We start from the raw sequence: 19,393 nt of genomic DNA on the forward strand, positions 1-19,393 counted from the left end.
GACATCACAGGTCATGCTAGCTACTGTACACTCATGTCAAAACAGTAAAAAAAAACAAATATTTACAAAGTAGGTCTTCACGTCATATTTATAACAAAGAATCAATAACATGAATATGCATTATTTGTTTTTCCATCAACATGGCAGCCAATATGAATAATGAAGAATAACCACTGTCTTACCTAAAGCAGCAAAGTCCAACACTTGAACCTGCATCATATATGTCATCATGTGCTGTGTCCATCGACAATGCCAGAGTCAACTTGAGATGTTTTTCAAAAGTCAGGATAAAATTCGGTGGGGAATGCCAGTCTAACATGTTCAAGGAATAAGTCTGATAAATAAATGAATATTTTGCACTTAAGTCATCTCAGTGCATGCTTGTTTTGAACTGATCCATGATGCATACAGACGCCACAACTTCAAAGGTGCATTCTGATACAACTTGAATGGAATAATTTTTAATGCTACCAAAATGTCATAAAAAAAGTTTGTTTCATGAATCAAATGACATGTTTATTATAAAACAAAAATGTAGAATATTTTTAGAAACTAAAAACATTTTATCTGCGTACACAATTGATGTAGAACGTTGCTCAGAGCCACTGATCCAGAGTCAGCATTTCTCATTCCATTCTCCCAGTTACAGGGTGCTCTAACACGGAACAGTTCGGCTGCATAAATCATTGAATTGAGTGAGTATTTTACCCCATGTATCATGTTGTGGCCAGTGGAATACTAGTCTTATGTGTATTAACACATGAATCAACCACGTTTCACTCAACTGAATGTTGACCTCATATTACTCTAAATCACGAAATGCACATGTGCGTTAGCAAGTTAATTGACAGGCAATGTCTGTACCTAATAGGTGACTGGATCTTTTACCTGCAAGACGGGACTTCCTTTCTACATACATTGACAGTTGGGTGCTAGAGCATCTTGGTTGGGAGTTCTAATTTATCCTATTAATTTTAATAGTAGTGACTTTTCTCTATCTGCTAAATAGTCTCTGGCCTCACGCTCTATAGAACTACTTCTCTTCCCCGAAGTTTTCACACTTTTACTTCAGATTTTTTTGCAATACAGGATGCGTAGAGGTGTACAAAAGCAATGTGTTACTTTATTTAAAAAAATACTCAGATATTATGGTCTAAAATAAAAAAAAAATAGTTACTTTATTAGTTACTTGAAAAAAGTTATCTGATTATGTAAAGCATGTTAATTTTATCGTGTTACCCCAACACTGTTTAACACCAAGACAAGCGGATATTTCAAGATTAAAAATGCAGATCAAATTTAAGGCAGCTCACTAAGTTAAGTTGTGGATCTAATGATAATGCGGGCTTTACTGTGTCATGGTGATTTTCAGGGTGTTTCTGTAAATTTAAAGTAAAGGAATAGAGAATAGGATGAAGCCTCCACACACTCCTGACCTAAGCACTCAACAAGCCACGTGATAAGATGCACAGATTGATGGTCTCAGACGCTGAGACAACTGAGATTCGTCCTCCACCACCTGGATTGAGGTGAGTCACTATGCCACTATAGAGCGCATTGGTAATTGGGCATACCAAATTGAGAAGAAAAGGGGTGAAAAAAAATTAGAATAATGATTATGTAATACATGTTAAATGTTTATTATGGAATGGAATATGTGGAAGTTAATGTCCATTATGTCATTTGTGAAAGTAATGAGTTACTCACTACTTGAGTACTCTTATAATTGGATACTTTCTTACTTTTACTCAAGTAATTATTTATGTTAGCACTTTTACTTCTACTTAAGTTTTGTTTGGTAAAGTAATTGTACTTTTACTTTTGTACAGTTTTTGGCTACTCTACCCACCTCTGACAAGTAGTGAAATCATACTTGAACATTTGTATCAGGGCAAAATAGGATGGCTTTTGGAATATTTGGAATATTATTTTGGAATATTAAACCCTTTTCCCAATACTTTTATCATTCTTTTGTCTTTTCTGTGCTCAGATTCTTTCTATTAAGCTTTCTAGATTTCTGTCATTTAGAAGGTGCAATTATTAAATAGGCTAGAGACTGGAGATTTAACTTTTAAACTATTAGAAACTTTTGAACAATTTGTAAACCTCTGATCATGAAATTAATGAGAGGGAAACGGCAGAGATTCAAGAATGTGGCTTCTATTCTAAAGTCTTCCCCATCGTTGCAAATTGACAATCATCATTTAATTTTGAAATGCATTGTTTCCCACAATTGTGATTCCTGTGAAAATATATGTGTGCCATATAAAGTGTTAATGCAGAGTAGGTTATGTGGGTCATTTGTAATATGTAGTATATTTTCACGTCCTTATCACGTTTTAATATATTTGAACAAATAAAAAAAAAAGGAATAGGAAATAAAGGTTTCCTTTTATCATCATAAACTCAGCAAAGGGGTTCATTTTAAATTTCACTTCTTTTTTCACCTCTTTTTTAAATTATTTGTTTAAACAGATATTGCCTTTTTGGCTTCAAAAATGACAAACTAACATTTTAAAGGACAGATTTCCAATTGTTTTAATTGGTTATTAGTTCATTGGTTTTTCCTATGTCCTGTATACCTTTCCATTAGGGCTGTGTATCGCCAACCATCTCACGATGTGATACATTTCACGATACATGTGACACGATTTAGTATTTTGTGATACATCATGATATCATAATTGTATTACAATTAAAACTGCCAAATGCATGAGAGAGAATCAGCATTTCTGAGATAGAAGAGTAAATTGTGAGGGTTCAGTTTCAATCTCTGTTGCACCTAATAGAAGTTGTTCTGAACTCACTGCAAAACACTAATCTCAGAGTTTGTGCAAATTTAGACAACCTGCTTCTTCAAAACTGATGTACAAATGTTCAAGCCAAATACCAGGAAAAGTCATGTGAATGAATGGTTCAAAAAGGGTCTTAGATCTGGCTTCTTACTGTAAAGTCTGCTCTAGACAAATTGAACCATAATATAATTAGCTGTTGTGAGAGGGTGTCCCATATGGCACTGGCCCTGCATATTTCAGTTTCATCTGAATTCCAACTGTACCAATTACCTGGAGAAAGCAGGTAACAACAGTTCATACAGTTAACTGTTAGTTCATACTCCTTTTTCCCTTTTCTTTTGAAGAGCTAGATGTAGTTCCCACAATCATGACACCAAATATGCTTCATAATGTGCGTTTTCATGCATCTGGTCCAATAAGTTGTTGGATAATTGATATATTGATTGGTAATGTCAACATCTGTTAGTACAGAAGCTGTCATGTGGCAGGCAGAACAATCCACGGGCCCCTATTGTTCATTCATCAGCGCCCCTGATCGGGCCCATGCCTTGGTTAGCTGCAGGCTAGCCAGATAAGGATCAGTAGATGATTGGGCACACACATTCTTAACATGGCTGACCCGTGACATCTCGGGGGCAGTTGGGGAGTCTGTCATTATGTGTACAATGCACCGCTTTCTTCATTCTTATCTTTGCCGATGACATTGAGAGTTTTCACATTAACTCATTAACGACAAGACTCACCATGGATAGAGCGTGTGTGTGTGTGTGTGGGGGGGGTCAGGGTGTGTCGCTGAATGGGTGACACTTGGCATGGAGGAATGTGGCCAATCCCTTTTTTTCACTCTCTCTCAGGCTTTGATATGAGTCTTTGTGATGGAGGGATGACCCACTCAAGTGCATAAGTTTTAGAAATGAGTGTGAACATGATACAAAAACAGGCTACAAGTGACCACCTTTTTTGCTACGCAAGCTGGAACTGACTAAATGAAGCTTAAACAACGATTTTAGTTCAAATGACATGTACGTTCACAGAATGGCCTCTTAAGCTCCAGAGGTCATTTACACTGGCTTTTTTGCTGCCAGAAGCTTATGAATGCCAGAGTGTTTGGCCTTTGCTCATGGCTAACAGTGCCAAGGCCTTGACTCTTGTGGTTTGCCTCTGTCAAACACTGCATTTCAGAGTGTGACTCTGTGGAAAAACTCAGCTATGCTGTCCTGTTTCTTGATCCATCAATACTTTTAAAGCAGTTATATAGAGGGGAGGGTGAAAATGGGATGGGGGTGGGAAGACGAAAAAACTGTCTGGGAAAGATTGATAGCTTTGCTCTGTGGTTCAATTATAAATTAGAAAGCAAGTCCCTCTGGAATACAAAGGTTCTATTTGTGATTAAGAAAAAAGGCTCCATAACTGAGAGAGAGAGACAAAGTTTGCTCCTACTTACACACAGGCAATTAGCTTGATGAAATGGCCCTCACTGTTTGATGCCCTGGATATGTAAACTGATATTATAATAATGGGGTTGACTACTTGTTCTTTTATTTTCACCTTGAGTCGAACAGGAGGAGGTGTTATGGTGTACACAAAGCATTGTCTTGTATAACACCCCAAATCTTAGACTCCTGCCAAGCCCAGAACCACAGACGTATCGATCTATAACTGAATCTATAATCAATCTATAACTAAGAATGCTTGTTTAAATACCTTTTGCTTCAAGGAATAGTTACAAATGGTGTCTCATCATGTACTCACCCATTAGCTGCCTCAAACTCATATGACTTCATGTCTTCTGTGGAACACAAAGATATTTTGATGATGATATGATGTAAAAATATCCATACAAAGTAAATGGGGACCAACACCTCAAAGCTCCAAAAAGGACTGAATGACAGCAGAACAGTAATCTATATGACTCATGTGATTTAATCCATGTCTTCTGAAGCGATACAATCGGTTTTGGGTGAGAACAGACCAAAATAAATCCCCTTTTTTTTACTATAAATCTAGCCATCTGCAGTCTCCTAGGCATAATCATGATTTGAAGCTTGATTACACTTCCTCACTCTTGACACATGCACAGTGCACTGTACATGTGCTCAGCCCGTTTGCACATGTTGTACACACCCTTCAAATCGTGATTGCACCTAGGAGTGAAAAAAGAGTTACATTTTGGTCTGTTCTCACTGATCGTATCACTTCAGAAGAATTTTTATTTTTGGGTGACCTATTCCTTTAAATGTTCTGACATATGCAAAGGAAAACTACAATGTATCAAAGCAGCATTAAGACTCAAATGAAATTAATGCAGTCCAAATGGAAAACGTCTTAGTGGCAGCCACCCTGTAGTCATTAAGACATTTTTGTTTGATAAATACTTTTTACATTTTAAATAGTTTTTAATTTTGCCAATTTGCTCAATTTTCATGACAGCACCCTGGGCCCCAATAAACCAAGAGAACTTGAGAAATGATTGTCAATGGAAGGTTTAGCTCCTGTGTCTCAAATCAATTCTGCAGGCATATAGGAAGGAGCAGATCAGTGCACAACTGTTTTGCGCAGACATGCAGTGAAGCGAAATTCTATGGCAATATTATGTAAAAGACAGTAAGTGCGTTGCTAACACGTGTCTGTGTTCCTGAAGATGTCAGGGGGGATCTGCTTTCATGAAAAGTAGTGAGAGAGGGATCTAATGTGGAAGTAATTACATGGAAGAGAGTCACTGTGATGGAATGCAATGCAATGTTTTCCATTTGCAGGTCAATGCCCAGAGTTACATAGTGTTGCTGATATGCTAGCACCAGCCTCTTGTTATAGCAGATTTTAAAGTGTGAATCTGCACATTCATTCATTGAAAAGGAAAAGAAAAAAGAGACTGGATTGTATCAAAAATTTCTCATATTTAAAAAGACAGATTCAGTTGGTCATCTTAGCGTAAAATAGTCACATTGAAGAGTACTTAAGTGTTATCCATATATGTGATAACATACTGCTGTCTGTAGGCTGTATTTCACATGTACACTCAACCAGTAGATTATAGTAGTTGCTGACAATTAAGTTCATTATTTAAGGAAGCTGACAAAGTATAAGCAGATGTTATTCATGTAAAAAAACACACCCTGCTTGTAAGGTCATTTCACTGTTTACCTTTAGAGATTGCTGACTTCCTGGGTGTTCATTATGTGGAGTGAAATTTCATTACAATCAACCCTACCTGTAATTGAAATCAGAGCCTGTGCGTAGTTAAGGCATTTGGTTGATTGTCTCTTCAGAACTTTTCTATTGCAAGTATAAAGGAATACGTAAATATAATTAACTTTTTCAAAAATGGCGTAACAGCCAAATCCATGTTAGTAGTGTTCCCTTCATTTATTATCCATTCATAAATAAAAATTTTGACAGGCCTGTGCCAAATAGTCATATTATCTGACACCCTATACTGCTGTAAAGGATGAAACCGGAAAAGCTTCAGACATACTGTAAATTATGTGAGGGATTATGATTTTTTTTGTGTATACACAATTTAGACAAAAAGTATGTAATATGGCCCTCTTCATACATCCCCTGGTGTCCAAAGATTCAGATAGGAGGCTTGCTGTGGGAGAGATTACCCAGTGCATGACCTGATGTGTTCGGACTTCCATGAGCAGTAATGAGTGCCGCTGATCAGTGAGTGTTTTGGGTCAGACTGCAATGTCTAAACTGATCATTCCAGTCTAATGAGCTTTGGTGACTTTGATGTAATGGTCCAGCTGATTCAGTGCGCTAGCTGCACCGCACAGATTAAGGTCACGTCGTATTTTAGGATGTTGCTAGACAGTGCAATAGGGACTTTTTTGGAGGCATCTCCCTTCTAAGACTAGACCTTGTTTGTGGAGTTAGGTCTATTGGAATCTTTGATGTGACACTTCCATGACTGCTTGCTGGTCAAGAAAGTAGGGATTAAATTCTCTTACGTTTACTTAATATTCAACCATCTGTGTACATTTCTTGTCTCTCTGGTTTAACAATGGACATTCAGAATGAGGAAATCGATTTTTTGGCATTTTGCAATCTTTGTTAGTCTTCTATCATTAAACCTCTTGAAATAATAAGAAACTGTCAAATGATTAGCCAGGGCCTGTCCCAAATGAAGAGTAATTGTGAGGTGCTCCATAGTGCAAAAAAAAGTTACTGTATGTTTGCTTTTATTTGTATCTTTTGAATAAAAGATTAACATGTGACATTTCATAGCCAATTGCACCAGTGGACCCAAGCACAAACATTTCAGACTGATTTCACAGTAAAATCAGAAAGAATAGGTTGACTTTACTTTAGCTAAATTTGGTATGTACTTACCCAAATTCGAAATACTGCCCCCAGTGGCCAAAGCGTAATGTGTTGCTGAGAGTATAGGCATCTGGGAGCTCCATTGGCTGGCTTAAATATCCATAGAGGGGTGCCAAAAGTGAGATGTGAAGCAAGTTGTTTTCAGCTGTACAGGTTGTTACACAGTTAAGAGGAATGCATATTTTATAAACTGTACACCATAATCCCTAAAACTTACCATCAGTGAAATATAAATCTATTGTAAGAGGGAAAAATACCACCATAAATGTCATCCACATGACTCCACTAATTAAATGAATGTCTTCTAAAGTGAAACAGTTACTTATGGTGAAAAAAATATAAATATTTAAATACTTCTTAACCAAAATTCATCGCTTCCGGTCAGCAGCAGTACGCGCACGAATGACATAATCACATTGGCATATTCATGCGAGGAAGACACATGTGCGACACACCTGGAAGAGCAGCGCTGTTTAAAGCTGAGTAGGAGGAACTCTGTACAGAAGCTTCGTTGGTTTTGGTTCAGATCTGTATTTGTATTTGATTGTTTACTTACAATGGTGCGTTTATTTGCTCATCCTAGATGTCGCAACCGACAGAAAATCGGGGCGATATTACGTTCGTAACATGCCATGGCAAATACGTCACACAAGAGGCTGTGTGAACTCCACCCTCTCGTAAAGGCACATACTGCTGCTGACTGGAAGCGATTATTAAAAATTGATTGAGGGGGCCTGGGTTGCTCAGCGAGTAAAGACGCAGACTACCACACCTGGAGTTGCGAGTTCGAATCCAGGGCATGCTGAGTGACTCCAGCTAGGTCTCCAAAGCAACCAAATTGGCTCGGTTGCTAGGGAAGGTAGAGTCACATAGGGTAACCTCCTAGTTGTCACAATAATGTGGTTCTCGCTCTCAGTGGGGCGTGTGGATGCCGCGGAGAATAGCGTGAAGCCCACACACGCATTATGTCTCCGCAGTAACACGCTCAAGCCATGTGATAAGATGCGCGGATTAATGTCTCAGACGTGGAGGCAACTTAGTTTCGTCCTCACCACCTGGATTGAGGCGAGTCACTACGCCACCATGAGGACTTAGAGCGCATTGGGAATTGGGGAGGAAAGGATTAATTGATTCTTCACACCAAAAGTGATCGTTTTGCTTTGGAAGACATTAAGGTAAACAGTTGTTTATTCAGAAGAAAAAAAGTCACACATCTTGGATGGATTGAGGGTGAGTAAATGATGAAAGAATTTAAATTTTTTTCACAATCCCAGCACATTTAAATCGATGCAAAAATGTCTGTTGGTAGATGGCTGTTGTAATAGAGTCGGCATAATGTGTCCAATCCTGTGGTACTAGAACTCTCGGAAACAAAATGCCGACTTCCTTTGTGATCATGTTTAAAAATGTACAAATGGTTAAGATGATGATTTTTTTTTTATTTTAGATATATATTTATATCTGATTAGAACTATAACAGTTACTCTTGGTGTAGGACAGTCCATCCACATTTTTGTGCCTTTTGAGGGGAACCACAGATTTAATTGTATGAAACCAAAATACATCGCATTACGTGCACAACATTCAACATTTGCCTTGAGAGTTATCAGTTATCCTTGTGAAGATTTACTGCTCACTATCTCTGTCTGTGAACTGCTATAGTTCATTATGTTATGTAGAAATTGCAGTTGATGTTCCTGTGAATTTATAATATATCTTTGGTAACACTTTATATAACATTGTGGCATTATTAGAAGTATACATAGCTGTTGAAAAACAAGAATTAAGAACAGTTATTTTGCACACGTTTATTTTTATAATTGCTACACCATTCAGTTCTGCAATATGCTTCCTCAACATGTTGCAAGCATTGACCCAGTGCCCTGACACTCTGACATTCACACCTCTTACACTCTCTGAATGGAATGCAGATGTTTTGTTTGCAGCTTTCTCTATGGGTAGAGACTCATAGTGAGGCCACAACTCTGACTTTTCTTTGAGTTCTGTAGGAAAGGCAATCCTCAGGAAGACCCTAAGTAAACAGAAAAGTTGGTTAAAAGGTTTTGAAAGTAAAAAAAATAAAAATAAAAAAATTTAAAGGGATATTTAACCCAAATATGAAGTTTGTAATTTATTTACGTATGAACTTCTTTATAATCTGCTTTGGTTACTAATCACCATTTATGTTTCCTCAATATATCGTGGCTTTGAAATATGTGTACTGGCAGCTACATACCCAGACCTTTTAAGCTAAGGTTAAAGAGTGTGGTTGATTATATTAACCCCCTTATTTGGCTAAAGACAGAGTAAGTAATTATGTGTTTAGAATTTCTAAATGGGCATCTTAAAAAGTTAGCCACAAAATTATTTGAATTTTACATGCTTTAAAATACTACATCAGAAAAATATTCCCTTGGCAATGATCCTGTAAGGATATCACCCTCCCTCACAAAGAGTCCTTAGAGGGACATTGGAACAAGTTTGGTCATGTTTAAACTATCCACTGCATGGAATAAAAACACTGATACTAAGTGTTCAATTCTGTTCTCTGCCATGAGAAACTTAGAACTTAGCTTTGTAATATAATATTTCATAATTGGCAATCATTCTTATAGGTTAGCCTTATTTTATTTTAAAAATGTTTAATTTTTCAACCATAGGAATGCTTGTTTTATGAAAATGAAATCACAAAAATCACCAATCACAAAATCCTCAAAATAGTTTCCCTTGAAATTAAATAAAAACATTCTCAGTTCAACAACCTGACCTTTTCCTTTAGGCCTTGATAATTAAATGTAATTATTTATTTATTTATTTTGACAACTATTGTGCAACAAATAATTGAGCCAAACTATTGACCTGTATTTTACGTCTGCTTCTTGGGGGCAACATAGGGCAGGTAGTACTATGGTTGGGACCAAACAGCCCTTACTAGAGGTAACAAAACAAATGTCTGTAAAGAGGACTTCAAGAGCCAGTTACATGAGCACTTCAGGGCCTGCAGCTGAAGTTTACCCGGACACCTCTTCTATCAGGGGGCTCACATAAACATTACACCCTCTGTCTGGGTAATTGATCCCAAATCTTGTTTGACAACGTTTTTTCAGTGCAGACACTTCACATGCTTCCTGAACATAGCTGAGCTTTTTGGCTGTGTTGCAAATACCACAACAACTCAGCACTCATTAAATCTTGTGCTGAATGTTCTTTGCCTTTCCACTGCCAGTGTGTGTGTGGTTTCATATATTTTTGCACTCAATCTCTTTGCTGTCTGTCTTTAATTGAAGGAACATTTTATATACATTAAAAAAACAACCCCCCCACACACACACACACAAACACACACACAAACACAGTACCATGCCAACTCATATTTTTTCTTAGAAAAACATCAACGGATGGTATATTTGTTAATGAAGTAGTATAAGCTGTTTATGCATGTGACTAATTTTTATTTTTTATATGTGCTTATCTGTGTATTGTCTTCTGTTTCTTACAACCTTGTAGAATACATGATTTGCACAACCTGGATCAGCAAATGGACAAGATCATCTGTACTGTCAATTATATTATTTATACAAACATTTTCAAAAGTCTTATCTGCTACTGTGAAAGTTCAATCGTTTTATTTCATGCAGTACTTTAAAAAAAAAATCAAACCAATTATACTATAAAACACTTGGTAAAGGACATAAGGACGTGTGTTCAAGGCTGTGCACAAGCTGACTCCAGAGAAGTGGCTCCTCTTATAGCATTTTTTGTGAAGATGATAAAGTCAAAACAGCTTTCCTCCTACACATGTTTTATATGCCTCTTTGATATGGAGACAGATACTGCTCACAATACATTCTGAAACATGTGAGGTATAAATGCAAAGGCAAACTAAAAATCTTTACCCATGTTTCCCAGTAGTCCTCGTTAGAAAACAAGCTGCTTTCAATTACAGACAGCTAGAATACACTGAATTTCTCTCTCCCTCCTCTTCTCACTTTCCCATCTCCTTTCTTCAGCTTTGGCTCTTTGATTACTTCTGAAAACATTTATGTATCCTAATAACTTGGGTTTAGTCTAGTGGCCTATGATTAAATCCAGATGGGTATAGTAAGTGCAAAAGATTATATGTGGAAAATTATTTCTATTTTTCATAGCAGCTAAGAAAAGAAAACCTAGCAATTCTTGCAATAAAAATGTCAGTTACAGCTCCACACTAAATGAAGATATAGAGCTTTACCACAAGCAAAATTGTGCTGTATAAGTAAATAATAATAACAACAAACAACATGCATTCAGGACCCATATTTATTTACTTCTTAAGGTTTTGGCAAAGATTATGGTACAGTTACAATTAGTTAAACATTTCTACTGTTGTCAAGGAAAGATCAAATAAAATTGTATTTTCATAATTATGTGGAGATACACAATGCATGCTCTAATTCAGTTGCGTTATTTAAAGCAGTGGTTCGCAATCAGGGAGCCAGGGCCAACTATGGAGCCTCAGCAAACTTCCATGAGGGCCGCTAGATAACTATATATATATATATATATATATATATATATATATATATATATATATATATATATATATATATATATATATAAGTTAAAATAATTTTATGAAATAGATAGATTTATGAAATGTATGAGATGTAGGCATACAACAAACTGACAGTTCCTGAAACTTCTAGAATGACAAAATTAATCAAGATAAAGAATTAGAATCTATTGAGTCTCCTAGTTTATGGGGGGCCTTCGAATATTATCTTAGACAATGGGGATCCTTGGGGTGAAAAGTTTGAAAACCAGCATACCATAATTCTGTGCTGTGTAATTTCCAAAAAGACATAGTTGATTTCAAGGACCACGTTGTCAACTGAGCCAATGATCCTTTTGCCTATAAAATAATCTATTACAGGTTAGTTGTTCAGGCAGGTGAAAAGAATATATTAAGCCAATCTGGTATCAAGGCCTACCTTCCCTGCTTTCTTATTGTGGGATCATTGCGCAAAGTTCCTCCTCCCGTCGTGCATTTGGTGTTGATGTCACCACTGAGCATTCTTCAGTCCTCACACAGGGTCCTGTGTCCTCTGCCCTCCTCACAGTCCTGCTGAGGTCTGAGACAGTGCACAGCTAGTCTGCCAGAACACATTAATTTAAATTGTATTCTTAGGTTAAGGCAGACCAATGGACAGTTACCTATCACAGTACATGGTCAATTGCATCAAAATTATTAAGTGTTTCTTTTCTATGTATTCCAATGCAAAGCTTTTTGCAGATACACCCCTTTTTCCTTTACTCCTATATTGCACTGAGGGAAAAACTTTTGAAATGGAACAATGCTAAATTGTCGATTGTGGCTTTTAGTATCACGTATTTTATTTGCCTCACCCCGTTTTGTTACACTGGGATTTTTGCTTGAAAGTGGTGAAATGGAAAATGGAAGGAAGTTTGGCATTCAGTCTAAGAAGAGATTATTGAAACAAATTAAGATTTTGCTGTTTATATTGACTGTAATCCATCACTGGAGAATCGAACTATGTGATCTATCATGATTCTGCTGGCTTCTTAGATCGGCCCTCAGGGTAAACAGAAATAGACAGGGAGGGGGTAACCTGCCCCAATGAATGAATCAATCACACAAAGACATGTACATGTACATGTACACACACATATACACACATATACACACACACACACCCCACACACACCAGTGGCATTTGTTTTGTTAGTTTTTTTTAAGAAGAGAAGTGTATATAAATATTTTTTTATTTTTTTTCCAAAAATCCATAATGGATATAACCTTCAATTAATGGCTTAGTCGTGTTCTTTTGTCATAGCTCTGAAAAGCAAAATTATTTTTAGAAATAGTTTTCTGTGGATAATGATAATTAGAGATTACAACAAATAAACATATTTAAGAAATATTTAATAGTATTAGGCCAAAACATTATCTGTGAACATATCAAGAGCAGCAAAGATTATCTACAGACTTTCTGTTAACACAGAAATGCCTAACTTTAAATTACCAGTAGTTTACCTAAAAGTGCCTCATATGCATAGTAAGAATAATCTATAAAACTGCAAAGCCTCTTGTATCAAATCAAATTCACACTCATTACACACAAGTCTGAAAAAAGGGAGTTGAGAGCAATTTACTCATGGTTACAAACACTTCTTTAGTGCTCCAGTACAGTACAGTAGTCGTGTTTGCCATAAGTACATTAAAACTGACAACAAAATACAAATACAATAATCACTTATCATTACTCATGATGATATGCTGCCTGTTAAAGACTTGCTGCAGATGGCAAACAATTTGCATAATACCATATCAAGTACTGTGCTGTAATGCATTATATCTAATAACACCTGAGCAAAACTCAAATTTGAATTATTTTATTGCACCAAAGGTGTATTTATTTGCAGTACTATGACCCTTCACCTGTATGGGTCATGTTTACTGTCTCTTTTATATCACTGCTATAAGCACTGTGGAAACTATCACTGATTCAGTAGTTCAGTTCATTCTACTCTACTTTGTGTGACAGGTCATATAATTAGCATTATAGGAAATAAGAAAAGGACATTAAGATAAATCTCACGCTTTTACATTTTGAAGTCAGGCTACATGGGCATTACTCTATTATGTTTTTTCATAACTGTGGTAGTCTTGTCTTGTATCGAAAAATACACAGTGAAAACGTGTTGTTCTCTGAAGAAACACCAAGTCTTCTGAATTCCCAGGGCTATGGTGTTGTTTTAAGACTAAAGTTAATGCTGAACAAATTACACCATATATGGGCACAGAGCCAGGCTTCTGTACATAATAAAACCATAATCCTTTTCAATTTGAATAGGAGATTTTCTTGAATGAGTTTGATGACTGTCAACAGGAGTTTTTAAGAACTATTTAAATGACACACAATATAAAAGGCTAGATTGCGTGCAAAAATGCTTCACGAGATGCTGTGTTATTTTGGAGTAATGTGTTAAACATCATCAGATTTGAAACAGTAAATAAATGGTCTCCCTATTTAGTAGTAAAATTACCGCAATGGGATATAAACTAGGGCCAGCTGAAATAATCATGTACTTGCTTAAATGACAGTTTAGACCATCATCCATATGAGAAACATTTGTAGCTTGTTTATGGAAACATTTCATCCTAGCTGTCAGGTTCATATTATACTGTCATCAACATGAATGGTCAAGTCCTTTTCTGTTTCTGACTTAGTAGTGGAGCACTGAAAGAGCTTTCAAATAATGCTGTTTCTATTTAATCAGTTTACATCATTCAAATATAATTGTTAGTAGGATTGCAAATATTATTTTTATATTATTCATTTGTGTAACTAATGTAAGACATAAGATGACATACTTTGGAGCAAGAAAACATATTGATGTATTTTAGATATGTAGTCAGTCTGAAAATATGTGGATACAGATAATTTTACATATTTTTCAATAAATTAATAATGCCTATTTAATAATATGTAATAATATGACAAAATGCATGACTGTAACAACAGATGTGCTTTATTCTGTAATCGTACCATCTGACAGGTCTTTTTTTTTTTTGCTCATTTGGACACGTTTTAAACCACATTGTTTGATCAACCCCAACAACTAAGTAATAACAATCAAAAGTCAGGATACATTCAGTAGTACTACTACTAGGCTAATAATAATAATAATAATAATAATAATAATAATAATAATGTGTGACTAGTAAAACTAAATAGTTTAGACCATTTTGGTGTAATAACCTATGATAAAATATGTGAGATACGATTTTTTTTTTACTACGTATTCGATCATTGTATTTCAGAGAGTAGCTAAATTTTGTTTCTGACTTCTGATCATCCAGTTTAATCAGACTCCTCACGTTGATTAGCCTGGTTAACCTTTGCTCCATACTGGGCCCGCAAGGGTTAATCAGGCCGGGATCTCAGTGACCCGAGGGTCAGATTCCCTCTATCTCTTGCTTGAAGGATACGGTGAAGGCAGCGATAAGAATAGGGTGAACTTTCCTCTTCCAGCCCATCAAAGCGCAATAGACACCTGCGCCAAACCTGCGCTTGCAGATCTTTGAGAATGACAATGTTATGGCCACGGCTTAATATGAGCAAAATACATGCAGGCCTACTGTGTATCTAAAAGTGTGTGTTTTTTTTTTTTTTTTTTTAAGAATCAAAAGGGCAATTTGAACATTTTATGTTTTAGGTTTTATATAATGTAATTTTAAAATTGCAATTAATCATACAAATTTAGATATTTCTTTTCAAGTTTAACATCTAGTTTAATCGGCTGATCGCCTTTTGATTGTATTGTCACTCACACATAGATTTGCTGTAACGTTGGATATTTTGCTGTCTTATTTAGTGTCCATCGATTTATTCGCTTATAACTCCTCTTACACGAGTCACATCTTACACACCCGTATCCCAGAGTGCGTACTTTACTTTGCAAACAATAATAACGTGATTTACCCCTTTCTTTGCGTCCCTGCTATGGAAAATCGTTAAAGATCCTGCTATTTGTGTGTGATCAGTAAATATTTAGTTTAGTGTTTCGTTCTATGGAGGCCCCGATGGGGGTGCGCTATTGTGTGTGTAAGCGCACGCTGAGCTCTCTCTCTCTCTCTCTCTCTCTCTCTCTCTCTCTCTCTCTCTCTCTCTCTCTCTCTCTCTCTCTCTCTCTCTCTCTCTCTCTCTCTCTCTCTCTCTCTCTCTCTCTCTCTCTCTCTCTCGTGTGTGTGTGTGTGTGTGTAAGGACTCTTTCTTGTTTAGTGCGTTTTACAATGATAAATGTACCCCGACGACTCAGAATGCACTACACTGATCAACATCAAGTTGTTATAAAACGGCTGTTTGAAGGATGTCCTCCAACGTTCTTTCACAAGAACCGCCGATTATATATTTTATGCGCAAAGTGATGCATTTCTGCAGGGTTGCCAGTGTCGTTTGCTTTTGTTGAAGTTCTTTTAGATGGAACAATTAGCCTTTTGTAAAAAAAATAAATTGCCTTGGCCAAAAATAGTCACATTTTAGTAATTTAATTAGCTGTTTAAGTTGTCACATTTGAGGTATCCAATGTTTACAAATTTTATTCAAATTATGAATTTAAGGCTTTAGCCTACACTGCACGCTTTAAATTAGTGATAAACACTACAACAATGTACTATATATTTTTTTATGGTTTTATTGGTATGTTATTCTATTTAATATTTGTTATATATAGGCTATATATATATATATATATATATATATATATATATATATATATATATATATATATATATATATATATATATATATATATTAGTATGTAACATTTTATTTTTTTTTAATCTTACAGACTACACGGTCTGAATTTTGAGAGTATAGATGGCATAGCAAAATAAGCAATTAAATCGCCCTATACCTGTACGCAAGGTTTTGAACCTATCAGGCCTTAAATTACCTCAACCGTGTCTGGTCTGTGGCAATTGGACGCACGAATGCAGTCTATAGACAGTCTGCAGACTAGAAGTGTTTTCTAAAGTGCTTGTCAGCTATGTTTTATTCGGACACTAATGGTCTTAAGAGTATCGAACCTTCATGTCCGGTTAAGATGTTTCACTTGTATTCTTGGAGACTTATAATTATGTATTTTCATGATACATACAATATGGGCATATTAAAGCAATTTTTGCACAACGGTAAAGGTTTATTGCGTCAATGCTCGTAATTCATTGATCTAGTAAAGTCCTTACTTTGAACTTAGCCATTGAAAAAAAAGCGACAAAGACAGATCACTGTTACTAGTTTGCACATAAACAGACAGGTGTCTCTCCTGACTTCACCCCTCCCTCTCCCAGTCACACAGCCCACACAAAGCAGCTGCACTGAGGAAGGCTTTTACCTTTTGTGGAAAAGAAAGACGCAAAGGAGCCTATTCTGCCATTAAAAAAAAAAACATATTTATCTTTAAAGTCATTAAAATGACTGTAGCTGTTATTAGGATATTAACAAATATTAGCACGTGATTCAAGCGTCGCAGAAAAGTTTGACTGATTTTGCTTGTCGGTTTGTCTTTTTTTTCCTCTCCCTGAAGTTTTAGTAATCATTCAAATAAATAGAGAGACGCATTTTTGTGTATAAATCCGTCAGCGGAAAAGGAAACGTTGATTCCACTTCCAAACAGACCGTAAATTCGCACAGAAAGAGAAGACTAAGTACATTTTCTCATAGGAGAGGATGCACCACGGGGAAGACGAATCGACATCATATGCATTTGGTATGTTTGGGCTATAATTGTTGGGAATTAAATCTCACTTAACATGTAGCCTACACATCAATTGAGTGTATAGTATGTGAAACTGATCGTCTCTTGTGTTGTGAATTCATCCGCAATATAGATTAAAATTAGCCTTCTGACAGAGACATTTGTCCACAGCAACCGCATCTTGGAACTGAACACTTTGTCCATTTAATATATAATATTCGCAACTTTGCATGCAGTCTTTCTAGTCATAATTTTCAATATATTTTTTAAGTTGTCTTGGCTGTTATTTAGGAAGTGATGCTAATGTACTGCATGCATGTATGTTTGTGCGTTAGAAGTGTGAAACTGATCGTAGCCTATTTATGTTGTGAATTCATCAACAATTACTATGGCATCGCATCTTTGAACTGAACATTATATATATATATATATATATATATATATATATATATATATATATATATATATATATATATATATATATATATATATATATATATATATAGCTGTTATTTAGGAAGTGATGCTAATTTATTGCATGACTGTCTGTCTGCGCGTTAGAAGTCTGAAATCAGTCTTATTTACCACTCCTATTCTTGCTTTGAAGAAAAAACATAATATCACACATCCGCATCTTAACCAGTTAAATTGTGGTGGACCATTTTTTTTTTTAAGTAAATAAATAAACATATAAAAACACTCACCTTTATCTGGGCGTAAAATCCTTGTTGAATCGGTAGGTTATAATTTACTTCTGCAGTATTGCTTTCGGCTGTATTGTTCACATGCAGGCTTTGAATGGGTACGGTGCTCACTTTTATCGTTTCAATAAACTGGCCGAAATTTACCGAAACGTTGCAATACTTCCATGCGCGAACAACACTCTAGAGAAAATGCGCGGTAGAGACATGCAAACGCAACGTCCAAGTAAATTAGTAGAAAATCTCAAAAGCATTAATCAGATTAAAATAAGCGCATGTTTGCTGTATGTGAGAGGCGAGCGACCGTCTGCAGTTTCCATTTAAGATGGCTCTTCCACCTTAAAGAGTGATTGCATGCAGAAATAATCCATACACTAGGGGGCGCCCATACACTGTTGTACATCCAATCTAAGACATTTTTCCTTGTAGACAGCTTATGCTATGATTTAGCTCTGTACATTTTTCAGTGGACCCAAGTCTGACATCCCCTGGTGTTACAGAAAGTAGACTTCAACAAGCGAGCTTTAAAAAAATGTACTCTGACTTATAACCCGAGGAGCAATAAGGGAGGCACCTCATTTGACCACACCGAGGCTCAGAGAACATCCATGCTCATTAACATCAGACTTCTAAGCTTCTGCTTTCTTAAATAGCATCATTCATTTTAGGTTTGCATGAATTGTGAATGCTTTTGTTTATTTTGTAGCACAGAGGTCCTTTCGAGTAGGTTGTGTGATATTTTATATAATTGATAAGGATATCTGTATGAGGCTATGTCAAGGCCCTAAAAGCACAGGCTAATTCTGAAATTCACTTGTCACTTAAACACAATTTAAGAACACGTTGAATGTAAAATCTCTCCATAAATGATACATGACACTGAGAGCCGATTGGCCTTTAATCTCCATCTAAAGCAGGTGTCATGATGATAGATTTATCAAAAATAATAGCATTAGCTACTGTGCAAGTAATGACTTTGTAAATAACTGTAATGCTAGTATTCATGTTCAGAACGATATCTCATTTGTGACAATTGGTGATGGTTTCATCAAGTAGACTAATGATAAATTGTTGGGAAACTGATTTTACAAAAGCCAGCACTTAAAGACAGTCAATTTATTGTTATTATAAGCATTTTTGATCAATTTAGGGTATATATATATATATATATATATATATATATATATATATATATATATATATATATATATATATATATATATATATATATATTTAAAATATATATTTAAATATATATATTTAAATCAAAGCAAAGTAAATAAGTAGGCTAGCCCATTCCTTTTTTTT

General features: G+C 35.8%; 1 long non-coding RNA gene across 1 annotated transcript; it reads right to left on the minus strand.

Annotated features, from left to right (window-relative positions):
• Nucleotides 1-8,928: 8,928 nt before the first annotated feature.
• LOC127661860 (uncharacterized) lies at nt 8,929-18,586 on the minus strand. Its single transcript, XR_007972801.1, has 4 exons — nt 18,089-18,586; nt 12,092-12,253; nt 11,930-12,012; nt 8,929-9,153 (listed from the first exon to the last, which is right to left on the minus strand). It is a non-coding gene; the product is annotated as an uncharacterized LOC127661860 (long non-coding RNA).
• Nucleotides 18,587-19,393: the final 807 nt, after the last annotated feature.

This window comes from Xyrauchen texanus, chromosome 21, assembly GCF_025860055.1.
Source record: "Xyrauchen texanus isolate HMW12.3.18 chromosome 21, RBS_HiC_50CHRs, whole genome shotgun sequence".
In the NCBI taxonomy this organism is placed as follows: Eukaryota; Metazoa; Chordata; class Actinopteri; order Cypriniformes; family Catostomidae; genus Xyrauchen; species Xyrauchen texanus.